Source organism: Microcaecilia unicolor, chromosome 2 (assembly GCF_901765095.1).
Source record: "Microcaecilia unicolor chromosome 2, aMicUni1.1, whole genome shotgun sequence".
NCBI classification, from domain to species: Eukaryota; Metazoa; Chordata; class Amphibia; order Gymnophiona; family Siphonopidae; genus Microcaecilia; species Microcaecilia unicolor.
Window position 1 is genome coordinate 246,660,414 of NC_044032.1, and position 7,203 is coordinate 246,667,616.

A 7,203-nucleotide genomic window follows, 5' to 3' on the forward strand; every position below is an offset into this window, starting at 1 on the left:
CGAAATTGATATTTTAAAACCAATTTTTAGACGTTTTTCTATGAAGTCCGTCAGAAGTTGCGTTGAAAACACAAGGGGCGTGTTGGGGGTACTAAGGGCGGGATTTGGACCTCCTAAGATTTAACGTTTCTCAGCCATAATGAACACACAAACCGTCCAACTAAAACTAAGATGTTTTGCCCTAAATGACCGAATACACTGGAAAAAATCGGGTGCCCTCTACCGCACCCCAGTGGTTCTCTGACCCACTCCCCTCTCAAAAAATGTGAATAACAATAGACTTATCAGCCTCTATGACAGCCTCAGATGTTAGAGCCAGGTCTATTAGAGCAACATGCAGATCCCTAGAGAAGTGTAGTGGTCAGTGCAGTGCACCATGGTGGTGGGAACTCATGTCCCTATCTCTCTATCACATTGTGGTAGAAACTGTGAGCCCTCCAGACTCACCAAAACCCATTGTACCCATATAGGTGCCCCTTCACCCATAAGGCTATTGTAGTGGTGTACTGTTGTGGGAAGCATTATATATTTTTTTTTTTGGGGGGGGGGCTCAGCAGACAAAATAAGGGAGCAATGATGAGATGTGTACCTGGAAGCATGTTTTTGAAGTCCACTGTAGTGCCCCTAGGGTGCCCCATTTATCTTCTGGGATGTCTGGGGACCAGTCTACTAAATTGCTGGCCCTTCCTACATCCCAATGGCTTGCTTTTCTAAGCTTTCATTTGGACTTTTTTTTTATTTTTCGAAAATGGACCAAAAAACAAAATGTCCAAAGCACAAAACCTTGTTATAAACAGTATTTTGGGAAAAAAAATCTCAAAACAAACGTAGACGTTTTTCTTTTTCAAAAATGACCATCTTTTCTATTCGGATTTTGGACGTTTTTTGCAAAACGTCCAAAGCCACTTAGATGTCATATCAAAAATGCCCCTCCACACCTGTCAAATATGTTGGTTTGATTACTAAAACCAAAGCATTCTGCCATCTTTGTCTTAAAGCATTGCATAGCCCATTTCTATAAGCTTGATACTTGGTTAATAGGGAAAGCAGAAACCAAGGCCTACCTTTCCTCTGAAACTTGAGCTCTCAGGTTCTTTTCTTTCCTGTTCCACCGCAGATATCACCCTAAGGTCTGTGATCAGCATTACAGTAACAAAACCGAGGTATAACCATTCTACACATTCAACTGCAACAAAGGAAGGCTCAAATTGCTACTTCAGTTCCCTACATTTAGGTTAGTCATATGAAGAGACCCTGCAAGCAAAACACTTAATCTGTGTTGAATCTGAGCCAACTTGATGAATCATTTGGGAGGGGAGGGGAAAGAGAACTTATTGCACAATGAAGAAGAGGAAACTACTTTCAACTATGACACGTGCCACTCAGTCTGTTGACCATATAATATGCATTGTCATTGCGACGCGTGAACCATGCCTCTTTGCCCTACACTTTTTCTCCCTCTTGTAATGGTGAATGAAACAACAAAAAAAGTAGACAGGGGATGCTCTTTGACATGCCCTTTGCAAAAGGTTTAAAGCCAGGGAGATTAGTAGATGAAAGTGGTTGGCTTTAATAAAGGAAACCCTACTGACTTGCTGTCTTCCTCAGACAATGAAACCACTTACTTTTGTCTGTTCCTTTCAGTTTTGGATTGTCCTGTGACTGAAAAAAAATAGCAGATTTAGGGTTATTTGTTGGGGATTTTCCTAATTAACTGAAGCTAATGAGACAAAAAGAGAGTGAGAGCGAGAGAGACTGGTTACAAAGATTAACAAAAACCCAAAGAATGCACAAGATTGGGAGTTTGTCCCAGAAGAAGAAGACTTCAGATAAGAATACCTTAACACAGGTGATAAAAGCATAACTGTTCACTTATAATTACCATTGAGTTTAGGTAGGTCAGAACTGTGTGAAACTGAGTCAACCATGAGGGGAGTTGAACCAGGCAATTAAGGCCAGATGCTCAAAACTCCGGTGCTGTTCAGTGCAGCACCAGAAAGATACCGCTGTAAGAGCACTGCAAAACAGCTACCTAATGCTCAAAGCTTATGACACAGAAACTTAGGCATGTTGTTAGCGTTGAGTGTTAGGGAGTCCAGGGGGATGATGGTGCCTGGCACATGTACCCAAGACTTTGCATTAGGCGCAGCCCTTGAATGCATGCCCAGATTGCCGGAGGGGGGAGGAGGAAGAAGAGGTGCCGACTTGTTGATAAGTACATAAGTACATAAGTAGTGCCATACTGGGAAAGACCAAAGGTCCATCTAGCCCAGCATCCTGTCACCGACAGTGGCCAATCCAGGTCAAGGGCACCTGGCACGCTCCCCAAACGTAAAAACATTCCAGACAAGTTATACCTAAAAATGAGGAATTTTTCCAGTCCATTAATAGCGGTCTATGGACTTGTCCTTTAGGAATCTATCTAACCCCTTTTTAAACTCCGTCAAGCTAACCGCCCGTACCACGTTCTCCGGCAATGAATTCCAGAGTCTAATTACACGTTGGGTGAAGAAAAATTTTCTCCGATTCGTTTTAAATTTACCACACTGTAGCTTCAAACTCATGCCCTAGTCCTAGTATTTTTGGATAGCGTGAACAGTCGCTTCACATCCACCCGATCCATTCCACTCATTATTTTATACACTTCTATCATATCTCCCCTCAGCCGTCTCTCCCAAGCTGAAAAGCCCTAGCCTCAGCCTCTCTCATAGGAAAGTCGTCCCATCCCCACTATCATTTTCGTCGCCCTTCGCTGTACCTTTTCCAATTCTACTATATCTTTTTTGAGATACGGAGACCAGTACTGAACACAATACTCCAGGTGCGGTCGCACCATGGAGCGATACAACGGCATTATAACATCCGCACACCTGGACTCCATACCCTTCTTAATAACACCCAACATTCTATTCACTTTCCTAGCCGCAGCAGCACACTGAGCAGAGGTTTCAGCGTATCATCGACGACGACACCCAGATCCCTTTCTTGATCCGTAACTCCTAACGCGGAACCTTGCAAGACGTAGCTATAATTCGGGTTCCTCTTACCCACATGCATCACTTTGCACTTGTCAACATTGAACTTCATCTGCCACTGCACGCCCATTCTCCCAGTCTCGCAAGGTCCTCCTGTAATCGTTCACATTCCCTCCGACTTGACGACCCTGAATAATTTGTGTCATCGGCGAATTTAATTACCTCACTAGTTATTCCAGTGTGGCGGAGCCTGCAGCACCCTCCACACAGATGGCTGTTGAGGGTTTGTGTCAGGGCTGAGGTGTAAGGAAACTGAGGTACCGTCTGTTTAAGGGATGGGATGTCCAGTGCACAGGCAGGCGGTGGGCAGGCAGGTGGGGGTAACAACAAGTCTGAGGTGAATGCAGCACAGGATTCAGGAAACACTATTTCCCCACAATCTCCTGAATTATCCTATCTCCATGCAGTTGCTGCTTCTTTATGGGTCACCCAACGCCAGCTCTGAGCTGGCGTAGAATCTCAGCAGCAAGCATGCCCTTGTTTGGCACGCTTGCTGCTAAGCATTGTGGAGGAATAGGGAATTAGCTCATCAGCATGCATTTGCTTCTTGTTGCGCTGTCACTTGTGCACACACTATTCCCCATGGTGGGGGGCCTTCAAACATGATGCGCCAGCAAATGCGGGCGCTAGTCTGGTGCTAATGGCCTCTTGCATGCATTGCTTCTGAGCATCAGGGCCTAAGCAAGCACACTTCCCAGGTCTGAGGGGCAGATGTCTTAGCCCAAAGCTATTATTCATCCGTGTAGTGTTCCTGGATTTTCAGGACAGCTTGATCCCGGCTATGGAATGCAGGAAGTTCTAGAACTCATTTCCCTTTTGAATAACTGAATGAAGCATCGGGTGCAGTAATCGGGTACAGTAATCAGCCAAAACAGTAATCGGGTACAGTAATAGTAATCGGGTAAAGTAATCGGGTACAGTAATCAGCCAAACCAGTAATCGGGTACAGTAATCGGGTGCAGTGATTGGGTGCAGTAATCGGGTATAGTAATCGGGTACAGTAATTGGGTACAGTAATTGGGTACAGTAATCGGGAACAGTAATCAGGAACAGTAATCAGCCAAACCAGTAATCGGGTGCAGTAATCGGGTACAGTAATCGGGTGCAGTAATCAGCCAAAACAGTAATCGGGTGCAGTAATCGGGTACAGTAATTGGGTAAAGTAATCAGGAACAGTAATCAGCCAAACCAGTAATCGAGTGCAGTAATCGGGTATAGTAATCGGGAACAGTAATTAGCCAAACCAGTAATCGGGTGCAGTAATCAGGTATAGTAATCGGGTGCAGTAATCGGGTACAGTAATCGGGTACAGTAATCAGGAACAGTAATCAGCCAAACCAGTAATCAGGTGCAGTAATCGGTGCAGTAATCAGGTATAGTAATCGGGTATAGTAATCAGGTGCAGTAATCGGGTACAGTAATCAGCCAAACCAGTAATCGGGTACAGTAATCGGGTGCAGTAATCAGCCAAAACAGTAATCTGGTGCAGTAATCGGGTACAGTAATCGGGTACAGTAATCAGCCAAACCAGTAATCGCAGTAATCAGCCAAACCAGTAATCGAGTGCAGTAATCGGGTATAGTAATCTGGTGCAGTAATCGGGTACAGTAATCGGGTGCAGTAATCAGGTATAGTAATCGGGTGCAGTAATCGGGTACAGTAATCAGGAACAGTAATCAGCCAAACCAGTAATCGGGTGCAGTAATCGGGTACAGTAATCAGGTATAGTAATCGGGTAGTAATCAGGTGCAGTAATCGAGTGCAGTAATCGGGTATAGTAATCTGGTGTAGTAATCGGGTACAGTAATCGGGTGCAGTAATCAGCCAAAACAGTAATCGGGTGCAGTAATCGAGTACAGTAATTAGGAACAGTAATCAGCCAAACAGTAATCGGGTGCAGTAATCGGGTACAGTAATCGGGTACAGTAATCAGGAACAGTAATCAGCCAAACCAGTAATCAGGTGCAGTAATCGGGTGCAGTAATCAGGTATAGTAATCGGGTTAGTAATCAGGTGCAGTAATCGGGTACAGTAATCAGCCAAACCAGTAATCGGGTACAGTAATCGAGTGCAGTAATCGGGTACAGTAATCAACCAAACCAGTAATCGGGTACAGTAATCGGGTGCAGTAATTGGGTGCAGTAATCGGGTACAGTAATCGGGTGCAGTAATCAGGAACAGTAATCAGCCAAACCAGTAATCGGGTACAGTAATCGGGTATAGTAATTGGGTGCAGTAATCGGGTACAGTAATCGGGTACAGTAATCAGGAACAGTAATCAGCCAAATCAGTAATCGGGTGCAGTAATCAGGTATAGTAATCGGGTGCAGTAATCGAGTACAGTAATTAGGAATAGTAATCAGCCAAACAGTAATCGGGTACAGTAATCAGGAACAGTAATCAGGTACAGTAATCGAGTGCAGTAATCAGGTATAGTAATCAGGTACAGTAATCAGGTACAGTAATCGGGAACAGTAATCAGCCAAACCAGTAATCGGGTGCAGTAATCGGGTACAGTAATCAGCCAAACCAGTAATCGGGTACAGTAATCGGGTACAGTAATCAGAACAGTAATCAGCCAAACTAGTATCGGGTACAGTAATCGGGTACAGTAATCGGAACAGTAATCAGCCATACCAGTAATCGGGTGCAGTAATCGGGTACAGTAATCGGGAAAGTAATCAGCCAAACAGTAATCAGGTGCAGTAATCGGGTGCAGTAATCAGGTATAGTAATCTGGTATAGTAATCAGGTGCACGGTACAGTAATCAGCCAAACCAGTAATCGGGTACAGTAATCGGGTGCAGTAATTGGGTGCAGTAATCGGTACAGTAATCGGTGCAGTTCAGAACAGTAATCAGCCAAACCAGTAATCGAGTGCAGTAATCGGTATAGTAATTGGGTGCAGTAATCGGGTACAGTAATCGAGTACAGTAATTAGGAACAGTAATCGCCAAACAGTAATCGGGTACAGTAATCAGAACGTAATCGGGTACAGTAACGAGTGCAGTAATCAGGATAGTAATCGGGTACAGTAATCGGGTACAGTAATCGGGAACAGTAATCAGCCAAACCAGTATCGGTGCAGTAATCGGGTGCAGTAATCAGGTATAGTAATCGGGTATAGTAATCAGGTGCAGTAATCGGGTACAGTAATCAGCCAAACCAGTAATCGGGTACAGTAATCGGGTGCAGTAATCGGGTACAGTAATCGGGTACAGTAATCAGGAACAGTAATCAGCCAAACCAGTAATCAGGTGCAGTAATCGTGTGCAGTAATCAGGTATAGTAATCGGGTATAGTAATTAGGTGCAGTAATCGGGTACAGTAATCAGCCAAACCAGTAATCGGGTGCAGTAATCGAGTGCAGTAATCAGGAACAGTAATCAGCCAAACCAGTAATCAGGTACAGTAATCGAGTGCAGTAATCGGGTACAGTAATCAGCCAAACCAGTAATCGGGTACAGTAATTGGGTGCAGTAATCAGGAACAGTAATCAGCCAAACCAGTAATCGAGTGCAGTAATCGGGTATAGTAATTGGGTGCAGTAATCGGGTACAGTAATCGGAACAGTAATCAGAACAGTAATCAGCCAAACCAGTAATCGGGCAGTAATCAATATAGTAATCGGGTACAGTAATCGGTGCAGTAATCAGGTATAGTAATCGGGTATAGTAATCAGGTGCAGTAATCGGTGCAGTAATCGGATACAGTAATCAGCCAAACCAGTAATCGGGTGCAGTAATCGGTACAGTAATCGGGTGCAGTAATCAGCCAAAACAGTAATCGGGTGCAGTAATCGGTACAGTAATCGGGTACAGTATCAGGAACAGTAATCAGCCAAACCAGTAATCGATGCAGTAATCGGGTATAGTAATCGGTACAGTAATCGGGTGCAATAATCGGGTGCAGTAATCGGGTACAGTAATCAGGAACAGTTATCAGCCAAACAGTAATCGGGTAAGGAACAGTAATCTGCCAAAACAGTAATCGGGTAAAGTAATATACTGCAAGACGATCCTGTGACTCCTGCTACTGAGCACTATCAGCATATAGAAAAAGAAAAAAATAATTTGTATTACACGACATACACTAGTTTGTTTATGGTTTATAGAAAAGAATGGAGTGGTTTCTATGTATGATATTTAGAAATAACTACTAGAAACCG